The sequence below is a fragment of the Marmota flaviventris genome, chromosome 2 (assembly GCF_047511675.1).
Source record: "Marmota flaviventris isolate mMarFla1 chromosome 2, mMarFla1.hap1, whole genome shotgun sequence".
In the NCBI taxonomy this organism is placed as follows: Eukaryota; Metazoa; Chordata; class Mammalia; order Rodentia; family Sciuridae; genus Marmota; species Marmota flaviventris.
In genome coordinates this window covers 115232291-115247189 of record NC_092499.1, presented here as the reverse complement: position 1 = coordinate 115247189, position 14899 = coordinate 115232291, and the positions used below count along the sequence as shown (strand labels likewise).

The 14899-nt window shown below is 47.7% G+C and overlaps 1 long non-coding RNA gene across 1 annotated transcript; it reads right to left on the bottom strand.

Moving 5' to 3' along the window:
* Positions 1 to 657: 657 nt before the first annotated feature.
* On the bottom strand, positions 658 to 3394 carry LOC114084992 (uncharacterized). The gene is made up of 2 exons (XR_003581382.2): positions 3126 to 3394; positions 658 to 1256 (listed from the first exon to the last, which is right to left on the bottom strand). It is a non-coding gene; the product is annotated as an uncharacterized lncRNA (long non-coding RNA).
* Between the last annotated feature and the right edge of the window lie 11505 nt (positions 3395 to 14899).

Here is a 14899-nt window from a genome sequence, read left to right as displayed (position 1 = left end):
GGCCAAAGGCCCTATATGTGTTCACTGAGGAAATGGCCCCTAGTATCCAGGTGCCTCCTTCAAAGAGAGGGCTACTGCTGCACCAACCATTGCTTCCTCTTTTCTTCCAGTTCCCACAAGAACCAGAAACCACAGTTCTGGGTTAGGGATGAAGCCCTGGATTATGGACTGAGATGCTTCCTCCTTTTTTTGTAAAAACAAAATAACAAAACCAACAATATTTCTATTTTGTGGGTTTTTTTTTTTTTCCTGTGCCAGCACCATTGCAGGTATATTAACGTACATAATCTCATGACCTTCCCAGCAGTGCCAGGGGGTAAAGGCTCTTTTTATTCCCATTTTAAAGGCAGAATGTGAGGCTTAGAAAAATTCGGTGTTTTGTACATATGTGCATAGCTGGAAAGAGGTAGAAGCCAGGTTTGGAAAACTAAGCAGCCTATCTCCAGAGCAAGAACACTCTAGAAGTCCACTCTTCTGTGGAATTTTTTTTCCCTAAATTTAAAGTTAAGAGTCTGTATAGGCCACACTCTCTTACTATGATCTAAAATATTTTAAATAAAAAAGAATAAAGTGGTTGAAAATATTCTTAACCACTTGGAAATCAACAAACCTATGTCTAGATAACCTGTGAATCAAAGAAAACCATCGAAAAACACATGAAAAGGGGAACATTTTATTTTTAAAACTAATGGGTCCCTAAAAAAAGTTCAACTCAGGGGGAAATGGATGGCTTACCACACCTTCATCAATAAAGAAGAAAGACTGAAAATAAAGAAGCTGAAAACACGCCATGAGACCCGAGGGAAACAGGCCAATGAGGAGAGAACAGATGAAACGGGACTTGATCGATTGCCAAAATTAATAACAGAAAATAAGAGGAAGGAAAACACAAATAAACAAACGGATCCTGGACCCAGAAGTAGCAAGAGAGGCCTGGTGATGCGGCGGGCTCCATTTTCATGGCGCAACTGACGGTGTTTTGCCAGGCACCTCCCGTCACTCTTGGGGGCTCGACCCCTGGGTCCTCCGGGCCCTGCGCTGGTGGTCCTCCTGCCCCCGGCCGCGTGGCCTCTAAACTGCAGACCCAGGATATCTGCTGCAGACTCTGGCCATTCCGAGGCCCAGCCAAGACTCCTTGGCCTGGAGGCGTTAGCATTTCCTCCCAGAAATAAAGCTCCTCCGTCTGGGCCTATTAAGCAAATGAGTCGGTTTTTGTCTTTTTCAGCAACGAAAACTGCTGTGGTTTTGTTTTCTCCCTGTTGCCAGGAGTCAAGAGGAAGTCTGTGGTTAGACATCTTCGGTGGAGACGTACACAAACACAGCAGCTATTAATGAACTTCTCGGATTCAGTGCTCCTGGCCCCAGCCAACGGGCTAATGAGACTGAAGGAATGGAGGACAGAGAGGCCACCCCGCCTCCGTCTGCCCCACCTTCCTGACCTGCGGCAGCATGCTCCCATCCTCTTGACCTCAGCCCACCTCTGTCTCCCTTTCTGACAGTGGGCTACAGTGGATTCACCCTCGCTTCAATGCAATTTGCTTTCTCTCACCTCCAGAGACTGGGTGTAAAAGATCCCTGGGAATTCAGTGCCCCTCTTGGTATGGAGCTGTGATAGGAACTGCCAGCTGCCATTCACAGTCCATCCCAGCACCTCCTATTTCTCTATGGAAACCCCAGATTTGTTTAAGGTAGTAGTATACCCAGAAAATGTTTGCTTCTCTCTCCTCCTCGTACCTAGAGGATGAGCCTATAATTGCAGTGCTGGCTGACATTGCACAACTCAGAGAAGTTCAGCAGTCCTAATATAAATGCCAACTTATATCCTCCTTCCTTCTTTCTCCTACCTTGGACTTGAACAGAAAGCCTGAAGGGGCAGAATCCATCTTGTGTTTATAAGGTGGGATGTGCAAGGATGGAATGGGCACAGAAGAGTGGAACAGAGCCTCCAATGGCATTATTAAATCACTTGCTCCTGGTCCCCATTACCACCCTGGACTTAACGTCAAGGGGGAAAAAAAAAAGCTTCGTCTTGATCAGGACCCAGAGCTGTGCTCTGTTCCTTGCAGCTGAATGCATTCCCAACTGGAACAAGAACTGTGGCTTTCGTAGGTTTTCCAAATGTTTTCATCCCACCCTCTTATTGGATTCACACCAAACTCGTTCATGGTGAACCAGATTAATGACATTTCTCCCATGTTTAGATAAGGAAGCTAAGGTTCCATCATGGTCAGAGAATTAGTGCCAGAACTCCAAGACTCTTTGTTACCCAGTTCTTCACTTTTTCCCAAGAAAATCCTTCCTGCCTCCAAAGCTGCTCAGAACTGTCTTCTCCCTAACAGAGTCTTACACACAGAAAGCAGAAGTTCCTTGGGACCTGCAGCATATGAGCTGACTGCGGTCCCAGCTTCTAGTATCAAGAGTAGATACACTCTTTTATTTTAAAATCTGTCACTCCAAGTCAAAAGATCAGGGTTTAAGTCTTAGATCTCCCCCTTTTTTCTGTGATCTTGGGGAAACCTCCCAAAACCTGCCTATGTGTCTATAAAATGGGACTGGTAGCTTTTCTCCCCCGAGGCTATGATAAGCTCAGAGATACACGGTAACCTGTGATATATGATAATAAGCTTAGGATAACAATCTCTGTGTGCTCAGGATGTCAGGAGAACACTTTGTGCATGATAAAGCACTGGTGTCCTTATTATGGAGCTGTTATCATGATGACTTCCACGTCTCAAGAATGACTCCTCCCTGAGCTCAGCCCTCTTTGTGGTTGGTGTGTAAATTACTGACACGCTTCACATGCCTCTGACCACTCACCACCATCCGTCAACCTCACGAGGGCTGAGAACATCAAGCTCATGAGACTGTACCTTTCAGAAAGGATAATTTCAATGTGGCAATTCTTATTTGTTCATAATATCGAGTTATTTTATTTCCTAAGTTCCTCATTTTCTTAATGACTGAATTTAAGCTATTCATACCCTTGGCAAAATTATATATTGTGTGGGGCATTATGGATTGGGAGAGACTTAAAAATCATCGGGCCATGTTGTCCCTCCCCATTCAGGGCTGGTATTCCTGCTCCCACCCCCAACCCTGATGGACATCATCCTCTCCTTGCCCACCTTAGTTAAGATAGAGCTCACTGTTTCCTAGGCAGTGCCCTGCGCCTCCAACCGTTCTCTAGAATGTTCTTCCCCAAGCAGTCTCTCCTTGGCAGACACGAGGATGTGTTCTTGGCAAACCTCTACTGCTGTACACATTTGACTGTGTGGGTTGGTGACTGGCAGAGTTGGTGGGGGACCAGGGAGCCCACGTGAGGTGTTGCCAAACAGGAAGTGCCATCTGGGCTGCATGATGACAGCGAGGAGAACATCAATCAGCTGCTCCGGTGGCTCCAGCGACAGTTTTTTCCTTCATCACAGTAAAGAACAGGAGAGCAACAATTTTTCAGTTAATTCTGACATTCTGGGTGTTCTCAGGGGCTAGACCAGACTACGCCACAGCAATAGCACTGAAATCTCAGGGTTTAAAGTTGGTTTCTTGCTCTTCAAAGGTGCCATGGGGCCATGGGGGGTTGTGAGGCCCTTTCCCATTTTGCATGCCAGAAGGAGCACCGGGTCCCCAAAGCCACTACAGTAAAAACGGAGGAAGACACCTCTCTTGTCAGCCTCAGTCTCCATTTATTGAATGAGAAGCATGGCTCTGTTGTTGCTGCAAAGGAACCTGGGAAGTGTAGGGAAGCGTGTGAAATATGTGGAGTGTGCCATCTCTCCCATGGTCCAACATTGTCCCACAGATATCAGGGTAGGCCACATAGAAACAGGAGCCGGCCAGGTGTGCTGGCTCATGCTTGTAATCCCAGCAGCTCGGGAGACTGAGAAAGGAATATTGCAAGTTCAAAGCCAGCCTCAGCAACTTAGTGAGACCCTGTCTCTAAATAAAATACAAAATAAGGCTAAGGATGTGGTTCAGTGGTTGAGCCCCCCTGAGTTCAATTCCTGGTATCAAAAAAGAAACAAGAGCCACCTCTGAGAGAAAAGAAGCCCAGCAAGGCAACAGCAGTCCCCTTCAAGCATGCAAGATACCGGGGACTCCATGGATGAAGAAGGGTCTCTCCTGCTGTCACTCACTGCAAGTTGCTCTCATGCAGTCTGTGTTGGCATTGTCATGCGTGGTGGCCAGATTCTTCTGCCCACAGTGCCCGGGTGTTAACGCATTGAGGAGGAGGTTGTTCCCAGCCTCCCTCTGTCTCTCCTGTCACCACATTTACTATCACCACCACCAGAAATATGGTCCTTGTTTCCTCTACTTCCCCTCCCCCAGGTCTAAAGATGACGTCTGTCTTGATCATCTCACAGTTCCCAGGGGAATCGTGATGGACAGCACTGGGGACTGGAAGGAAGAGGCCTCGGGAATAAGGATTCTTGTTGAATTCTCCCTCCTTCTCTATTTCCCTCTCTCCCTCCCTCTTTCTCTCTTCCCCACCCCGTTCTTCTCTCTCTCCCTCCCTCTCTGTCTACCCCCACCCTGTTCTCTCTCTCTCTCTCTCTCTCTCTCTCTCTCTCTCTTTCTTCCTCTCTCTCAGTACTGAGGATTAAAGTGCCTGGGGTACTTTACCACTGAGTCACCTGTCTAGTCTTTTAATTCATTTTTATTTGTCTTTATTTACATCTTTATTTTGTGGTACTTGGGATCAAACCCAGGATCTCACACATGCTAGACAAGGACTCCACCGCTGAGTTATATGCCCAGCCTGTGGGAAGGAGCCTTCTGGATTGCTAAATCAGTTCTTGACCTTCCCTTGGTAAGGAGGAATTTAGGTCAGTAGTAAAGCAGGGAAAAGAAGAACGAGGAAGAGGAAGAGAAGGAGGAGGAGGAGAATAATAATAATAATAATAATAATAATAATAATAATAAAGTAGTGGATGAGAAGGAGGGACAAGAAAAAAGAAGACACAGCCGGACGCAGTGGTGCATGCCTGCAATCCAATGACTCAGGAGGCTGAGGCAGGCGGACCCCAAGTTCTAGAACAGCCTCACCAACTTAATGAGACCCTGTCTCAAAAAGGGCTGGGGATGTGGCACAGTGGTAAAGTGATGCTGGGTTCAATTCCCGGTATGAAACAAAACAAAAACAGAAAGAAAAATGAAAAAAGAAGACCCATGGTAAGCCCACCTATATAATAGGGTCAGGAAGGACCAAAGAGAGACGGCATATAGGCTGGCTAGTTGTCAGGAGAGTTTGAGGTGTTTCTAAAGTGGGTGTTTCTGGGGAAGTTTTGAAGTACAAAATAAGGAGGTGAAGAAGTGAAGGGGTATACCTCAGTGGGTCGAGATTGAAATGGCTTTTACTTTATTTTGGTCCTGGATTGTGCTTCTTGGAATGTAACTATACTTTAGAGACTGGGTCACAAGGAATTCCCACATTTACTCAGAGATATTAATAAAAATTCAAAACTGAATGCATAGTACGTTTATGCATAACAACCAAAAAGTGGCTGCAACTATTCAGAAAGATACGAACTCACCAACTCTCTTGGAAAATGACCAAGGATGAGGAGAGTGGTGCATGCATGCACCTCCCCGTTGGCCCTCCCCAGAGCCAGGTGACTGGAGCCCTCTCCCCCAAGACGTCCAGGCCTGAGCTCCATTTCCTGGCTCCTAGCTGGTCCATTACCCTCACTGGGCATCTCTCCTCCCCTGTGAAGGCAACAGGTGACACCAGCTTTGTTGGCTGCCACATCCCACCGCTGACTCATATGAAACTTCCTGTCAACTAAAACCCAGCACCGTTTCACTTGTGCTGCTGACCCAGGTCCCCCACATCCTGTCTGGGTCTGGTGGTATTCTGAACCCCAGTGTGAGCAGAGGTCTCTTGTCTCTTATCTTGGTGTGCAGTCATTTTGCCTCAGGGTTAAGTTCTAGCCTTTTGAAATTCTGTGTTGTCTATCCCTGCCATCTTGTCACCTGCCCCTGAGTGAGGAGATCTGTGACATGCGTGGATCCTGGCCCATCCTTGGGGGTCAGACCCTCTGGTGGCTGTGAGACCTTAGGCAAGTTACTTACCCTCTCTAGGCCTTCATTTCCTGGTCTGTAGAGGAGCGACACTGGCTACCTTACCGGCAGAATGTGAGAAATAGAAGAAATCATCTAGGTAAAATAGACACCTGGAGATCTCAATAACCCTCATCCTTTTCCTCCACCTCCACCATTCTAGTTGTTAATAAGAGTGTGGAGTAAGATGCGGCCCAAGACAGGGTTCCTTGACATCCCCAAGAATGAATGCCATCTAGGCTGACGTAGCTGGATTCACCCATTCCGTTTGGATGTGGCCCTTTGACCCTTTCCTAGTTCACAAAGTCCATCCAGAATCCAGTCCCCCTCTTCATGTTGGGACTATCATGAAATGGCTTGTCAAATGCCTTGCTCAAGTCCAAACAGGACTCCATATTTCTGATCTGTCTGTCTAGTCATCCAAAAGGACACGAAGGAGAGGTCAGGTGCGAGAATCATGGTGTTTGGCAACTCTGGTAGACCCAGGTGGGTTGAGGGCAAGTTGTACCTCATAACTGATTGTGAGAATGTTCAGGTCCCAGAGGGAAGCACCATTTCCCAGGAACATGCCAGGCATGCAGAAGAGGCAACCCATCGGATGAGTATGCTCTGCTGCCCAGAGGCTTATGCTGATGCACATGGACCAAGACTTAGGGACCAAGGCTCTAGTGTCACAGCTACTTCATGAACTGGAGCTAGTCTTATAACTCCCTGATCTGCTTCAGTTGAGCCACACTGAGCAGGTCCTTATGACCAGCTATGCCCCTTTGTACCTTGACCATTACCTCAGTTCCTTCCCTGGCTCAGGTAATTAAGTATTGGACCTGGGTACACGTACCTCAGGGTGGGGATGATGGTACGTGGCAGGGAGGCAGAGAGCATTTGAAGCCACTGTGAAGGCCCAGAAGCTCTTCCTGTATCAGAGCTTAAAGATTGGGGTGTGTGTCTATGCATATGTGCCCATGTGTGTGCAAACACAGACCCACAGGAGGATATATTGTGGAAAGAAATGCATCTCTTTAAATTTTGCATGAATTTAAAAAATAAAGCCCAAGATTGCCAGAACATTTCCTATCTGCCATTGGCATATGACCCCAAAGCCTGTGGGTGCAATGTCACTTTCCTTGCCATTTGAAAATCACCCTACCCAGCAAAAGTGGCTCAGAGGCTCTCTTAGATGTGTGGAAACCAAATGGTTCTTAATGGCTTCCTAGTACGCCAAGGAAAAATCTTTCCACTTTGCATTTCAAGAACTGCTGTCTCCTCCCCTGTGGTAGAATACCCCCACATCCCAGGCCAACTCCCCAAGTCCAGGATTTTTCTCGATGTTCTGAAGGAATGACCTCAATAGCCTGCCCATCCCATCTCACAACCAGAGGTCACAATTGTATCTACTCTGACTTTGATCTTGGGCCCCATATCTGAGCTGGCAATGCAGAAAAAGCACTGGAACTGGAGTCAAAGAGGCCACAGTTCAAATATCAGCCCTCTCCTCACCGAGTGAGGGCTCCAGGCAGGTCCACTACCTCTCTGTGCTCAGATCTGAAATTTGCAGAATGGAATAATAGGACCTACTTCGTTGTGGCTCGGAAATTCTGGAGAAGGGTCTGGCTCCTCATATGTCCTTGGCTGGCCTCCCACCCCACCCTTTTCCTCAAATCCCTCAAAATATTACGTTCCCTTTCCTGCTAAGTTTTACCCCTAAAGAGCATAGCATAAGGGAAAATGAAAATTGTGGCCATCAGGAGAGTTGACTTTGAGTCTACCCAAGCATACATGTCGGGATGGTCATTGACATAAACTGTGCCTTAGGTCCCTCACCTCCAAAAGGAGAGGGTTGTAGTGCAGAGGGGCACACCTGGAATTCCAGCAACTCGGGAGCCTGAGGCAGGCAGAGAGCAAGTTCCGGAAACTTAACAAGACCTTATCTCAAAATAGAAAGTTAGAAGGGCTGGAGATACAGGTCAGTGGTAGAGCACCCCTGGGTTCAATCTCTAGTACTGAAAAAAAAAAATTAATCAATAAAAAATTTAAAAAATAAAATGAAAAGGTTGAATGAGGTATCAACAACACCAGCCTCCACTGAGTGCATGCTTGCTATGTGCCAGTCACTTCAGACATGTCTTTTAATCTGCATGAATCCAGCAAGGAGGCCTTGAGAGATGTTATTATATGAAAGGGAAAAGGCTCAGCACTCAGGAGCCCGGTGTTTGAGCTAAGACTGCTTAACTTCATTTCTCTGCAGCTGTTTTTTGGTGGAAGACAGTATAATCTCTCTGTGCTTCAGTTTCTCCTCTGCACACTAGGGTGTTTATGAAGACCAAGTCAGAGCACCAACACAAGAGGCTATACCCGGCACTCTGCATGCAGCAAGCCCTGCATCAGTAATTTTCCCAGAGGATCTAAATGTCAAAGACCTGCTTAAGGTCACATAGTCCAGACAATTCAGCCTCAAGACCATGCTTTGGTCCCTTGCAGAACATTGTCTCTTTATATGACTGTGGAAGACCCTTCAGGAGCAACTTGGCATTGATTATGGAGTTGATAGGCTGGTGTCCAGAAGGAAACTTCCAGAAGTCAGGGGAGAGGCATGAATTCCTAAGGAACTAAACCTTTCCCAGGGGAGACAGAAACCAATACCCCAGGAGACATACTCACGGAGAACACATACACACCCAGGCATGTACACTCAGGTACATTACACAGCCTCACGCAGGCACATAGAGACAGGTGTGTTACACACACAGGTATGAACACTCACTGAGAGAGAAGAGGTGCAGGACTGATCATACACACACCTGGGATAAGAAACAGGTTTATTTTTCAAGGCTGCTCTGCACAGAGAGGGAGATGGCAGCAGCAAGGAGGGAGAGCAGCAGCAGCCCCCCCTTGAATGTTATCTTTTATAGGCTAGAATCATGACCATGCATTAGGGGCGGGTTTAGTCTTGACTAACATAGTCAGCATCCCCTGATCTTGTGGAAGGCAAGTTTGTTTCTTGGGAACAGAGACAGGCACTTTTCCTATCTCTCAGAGGGGGAACAGGGAAACTGGCATGTCCCTTTATCTTCTCAAAGAGAGAACAGGGAAACCAGTACGTCCCCATCTCAGGGGCCGGTGAGTTGTCTCCTATCTCTCAATGAGAAAACAGGGAGAGACCAGCACGTCTCTAGGCCAGTAGGTTTTATCTCAGGCTACTTTCTATTTCTTGGGAATAAGAATAGTATTCATAAAGTGGGGTCAAAGAAAAGGAAGATGGCTGCGATTATGCTAACACACACACACACAAACACAAACACACACACACACACATGCATACCCAACTCGCCACAGGAGCCATTTCCCCAGCTCAGCCACTTGCATGGCTCCATCCCATAACCCACAGCTTCTGCAAAAAAACTTTGAATTAACCATTCCATCAACATACCTGCCATGGCTCCAGCCTCTGGTGGGTGCTATGATAGACACACACAGTGAGAATTCCCTTTGATGTCATGTTTACTGAGCACCTACTATGTGTCAAGTCCTATGCGAAACTGTGACATTGGAGACAAATAACATAGTGTTGCTCTATTTAGGGACAAAGATTGGCTCACTGCAAAGAGGAGAATACAGACCAAAAGAGGAACATAATAAACTTGTAACAGTACAGCAGACAAGAGTTGGGTCTCCAAAGTCATTAAATATCCTCACCAAGGACAAGGAGAGGAGTGAACCTGCCAGGCAGCAGAAGCAGCTTATGCGCTGCACGGAGGAGAGACGCTGGCATCACTGGAGCTGGCTAAAGAGTGAAGAGGCTGGGTGCGCACTGACTCCAGCCCTGTCGTATGTCAACAGGCAGCGCTAGAGGACACCAAATAGGCACAGAGAGCACAGGGAAGAATTCTGAATGAGAGGTCTAGGAAGACTTTCTGGAGGAGGTGACTTCAGAGCAAGCCTTGAAGCAATAGCAGGGACTTTGGGAGGAAGAGATAGAGAGAAAGGAAGGACCTCGCAGTGGGAGGGCACAGAGTGCGTCAAAGCATGGAGCAGTAGGTACAGGACCTCCTGGGAATGGCCAGGTCCTCAGGGAATGGGAGGGATGAAGATGTCACCATAGGGCACAGGCAGGGGCTGCAGAAGGTCAGAGAAGGGAGAGAGTGCTCTGTACTGGGCTAGTCAGAGAGCATTATAAAGAGAACGAATCGCTTGATCATCGATGGTAAATTAACAGTCCTTAATTCAGGTCAAGTTCACATCAAGGGTAACAGGCGTGATCAGCACAGGTTCCGTAGCCAGGCAGGTTCCTCATGCCCCTGCTCCTACCCTTTTACCAAACATTCATCAAAACCCCCATCCTAAGTTTTAATTCTTCAGAATCTCATTAGGAATCTCAAGTTCATGGTAATTACATTTAAAGATGGAAGAAATCCTAGATTCCATACAACCTAAGCCCTAAATTTTGCATCTGAGAAAACTGAAGTCCAGAAACAGGAAGTGACTTAACCAAGGTCACATAGGAGAAGAGTGTCAGAGTTGGAACTAGCAGCAAGAATCCCAGCTCTTCATTTGGGGTTCCCTCCACTTTCTACACTGCCTCTGAATCCACAGCCACCGTGACTCATGAGCTTCCCCAACCCAGAGGCATCTCTTTTGGTCAAAGACGTCTAAGGAAGTGAAAGTGCTTGCTTGTTAGGACTCCAAGGAATGAATCTATGATGGTGATGTTTAGAACAAGGTGTCCAGTTCTGGAGCAATGCTTGGGTATTAAGATACCACAGATAGATGAGGCGGGTCACTCACCAGAGCTGGTGCTGGCCTGAGCAGGGGAGGGGCTAGGAGCTTCCCATGCATTCCCATACATTTTCCATATATTCCCATACATTTCCATGCATTGATTCAGTTTTCATAGACACCTCATGGCAAAGGTAACATGAACACCCTTTTGCAGAAACTGAAGTTTCAGGAGGCCCAGAGACTTCCAAAACCGTGAAGGTGACAGAATCAGGATTTCTCTTGGGCCATGCCCTGTTGGCTGGAGGACACCATTATCAGCAGCCCGCTCCATCAGTGACCCTTCCCTAGGGGTCTGGCGGCCCCACAGTAGAAGATTGCTATTTGCCAGGTCAATAACAGTCCCTTAGGAAGCCTCTGGTTAATAAGCCATTAATGTTAAATTATTGAGGGGGCCAGGAAAGTGGTATGAAGATTTGGATAGACAGGAGGAGGGAGGAGAGCCACTAGAGAGGGAGAGGACAATGGAAGAATATCGATTGAACATCCAGGAGCAAAGCACCCTCTTTGGTGTGAGTGTACAGTCTTTATGACAATCACACTGTAACCTGTGTCCCCGCCTCCTATTTTATAGAGGAGGAATCTGAGACACAGAGAGGTGTACTGACTGCCCAGGAATGAAGAGTCACGGAGTGGAGCCTACCTAGGTCAGTTGGCTCTTTTACTAATATGCTGATCCCCACAGAGAGGCCAGTATGGAGAGATGGACTGGGAAGAGCCCAGAGAATGGAGGACACAGTGGTGGGAAGGGGGGCAGAGGCTGAAGGCAGACAGGTATGGGGCAGGGAGGAGCTGGAAGTTCAATGCCCCAGTTTCTCTCATGAGCTTCACTCATGACAGTTTTCCCCTAGTCTTTGTAACATGAAACTGAGCCTTAGCATCAGGGAAGCTGCTATCGAAGAGGAGAGCGAGCCACCTCTTCTGTCCCTACGTCCATCTCAGCACTGCTCCTTGCAGCTGGTCTGGCCAATCAGTGCCTGCCACTCTTAGCCCTTCCTGGCTCCTGGGCACTTTCCACGCCCCAGCTGGGAATCAAGGATAAAGGAGAGCAGAGCTAAGGTGCCAGGGTCTCTTGACCAGGAGAGCAGAGCTAAGGGGCCAGGGTCACCGGAATCCATGAATCTGAAGTTTTTAGAAAACATCAGATTTGATGCTCCACCAATCTTCAGTCTCCAGGTACGACCCCTTGGGGAGCTCCACAGGGCAGTAGCAGGAGGCAATGACAGTGTCTTCCAAAGCCCCCTCCCCTGCTCTGGGACAGGAACAATCAGCCAGGCATCTGTGTCAGCCTCCTTCTGGACCCTTTGTCCTTTAACATAAGAATGACAAACAAAGGTGCCTACTGCAGGCTTTGTTTTACCTATTCTCACACAAAAGTAGGTTCAAAAAGTCATGTGTTAATAGCTTAAGAGTCAGGCCACCGAAGGATCCCAGCTCCACGGCTGACTGCTGAGAAACTGGCAAAGGACTCAATCCCTCAATTTCTCCATCTGGATATTGGAAGGATAACAATCGCCTTCCTTGTGGGGTTTGGAGCATCACGGTGACAGATGGATGGCGTTAGGGCCCTGATGCTTCCTCCACCCTCCCGGTGCCTACAGCCTTTGCCTGTGACTTTGGAACTCCTCTCACTATAAAGAAATGTAGTCTATCCCCTGATACGGTGTGATGTTTACACCTCCTTAAAACTCATATGCTGAAATCTAATCGCCAATGTGATGTTGTTCAGGGACGGGGGGGACGTGGGGATGTAACTGGCCCAGAGGGTGCAGCCCTCACGAATAGGATTTTCCCCCTGATTGAAGAGGCCTCAGAGGACTGACTGCCTTGCCCCTTCAACCATGTGAGGATAAAGTGAGAAAATGGCATCTATGAGCCAGGAAGTAGGCCCTCACCAGGTACCAAATCTGCCTGTACCTTGATCTTGGATTTGCAGCCTGCAGAACGATGAGAAATTTTTGCTGTTTGTAAGCCACCCAGTTTCAGTATTTTGTTACAGCATCCTGCACAGACTAAGACGCCGCTCTTTGATTCAGAGTTCTGCCATGTGGTTTGCTTTGGCTGGCAGGATGTTAACAAAAGTGATGGGAGAGAAGCTTGAGAGAGTGCTTGCGTGACCGAGTCTGCTTGTCTTTGCGCTCTGCCATCACCATGACAACAGGCCTTCGCTAGCCAGCTGGAGGATGAGAACGCGAGGACTAGAGCCGAGCAGCCCCACTTGTCCCAGATGAAGTCAGCCAAGGTCACCCAATAGCCCACCTATCCCTAGATATGACAAGAGCCCAGGCAAGGCCAGAAAGACCCCACAGCTGGCTCAATAGGTCAATGAGCTAAAAAAAAAAATGTAAATATTTCAAGCCTCTGAGTTTGGGATGGTTTGATATATAGTATTAGGTTGGCAGTTGATAACTAACATAATCACAAAATAGCACATAGTAGGAGCTGAAGAAGGGCTTATCTCCCCCATTGCTCAACCACACCCATGACTTCAGGGGCAAACCTAGTCCTTCCAGAGACAGTGGGGAGACATAAATTGTGGTCCTGGTACATTCTGAGCTTCAATCTCATTGTTACTCCCGCTTCAGATTGATTACAGACGCTGACTGCTCAATTTTGATTAAATACTAAATCATAAGCTGCTTACAAAATGCATGCAAAAAGCTGACATTTATGAAGTCCAATAAACTACTTGTAAGAACAGGAGTGCTAGATTGGGAGAAAAAAAATAAAATGTTCATCCAAACAAACATCGGTTGACAGCAGACAGATGGTCAGAATCCCTTACTTGTAAACTAGAAAAATTAAGATTTGGCAAGGTTTGTCTGAAAATAACTAGCAAACATCAAAGTTTCCCCTTTCTGTGCTGGTGTTTTTCTGGGCCCGACTTCAATATTTTCACAGGCTACTGCACGGAAAAGGTGTTGCCGGCCTCCGCGTTGCTGGCAAAGAAAGGCTAAGAAATATCAGCAACGATTTATAGGAAGCAAGGTTGCCAACATCCCAAAGAGTGAGTGAGCGTTTAAAAGCAGCAACTGCACATTCCCATAAATCCCCATAACTCAGCCTCAGACCTTCCCCTTAATCTGCTGAGGTGTGAGGGAAGGGAAGGCGGAATTCTCTAACTCGATTTTCCACTTGGATCAGCTTTCGCAGGGTGACTGTGAGTTAATCTTTTGGGGCCAGCAGCAGTCTTAATAGAATCCAGCCCTCAAACCCCAGGGCTGGGCTCTCCTCACCTTTGTGAAATGGAGGAATAAGGGCGTGAAGAGGGGCTTTGGCTCTTTGGCTCGGGCTCAAACCAGTCCCATGCATCCGTGGCGGGGGGGGGGGGGGCGGGGGGGAGGCTGGGGCTTCGCTCGCTCTGGTTCTCATTTCCTCCTGGCCTCTCCGTGGCCTCGGCAAGGCTTGGCGTAAGCGTGTGCGGAGGAGGAGGACTGGTGGGACTGTTTGTGTGCACAGCAATGCCAGGCATGGGCAACCGACATCACCCCAAAGATGGCCCTTGTGCCACCCCCTTGGTGGCACTGCCCCTGCTGCTTCAGTTGCTGCTGCTTTGAATGTGGTCTAAGTGTGCCCCAAGGGTCCTTTGTGACTACAGTCTTGGTCCCCAAGGCAGTGCTACTGGGTGGTGATGAAATCCCTGGAAACTGTGGGAGGTCCTTAGGTCACTGAGGGAGTGCACTCAAAAGGGATTGTGTGACACCAGAGTATCCACCGCCCACACTCACTTCCTATTTGGTGATGTGAGCTCTTCCACACATACCGGTGCCCACCATGATGTGCTAATGCCCACTGCCCTCACCAGGGGCCGAAACAATGGGGACTGCCTGATGGTGGACTTTAAATCTCCCAAACTGTGAATTAATGTGTCGTTCTTTCTTCATAAGTTAAATGGCCTTCATAAGTTAATCTTGTAGTAATGCAGTTAGTTGACTAATACAATTACACAAACCGCACACAAGTCCATGCCTCAACAAAAGGCAAAATCTGGAGTCCTGCAGTGTCCTGTGGTAGACATAGCATGGCTTGGGGAACAAATCCAGCATCCTTTGCCTCCTCTTGGCAAGGT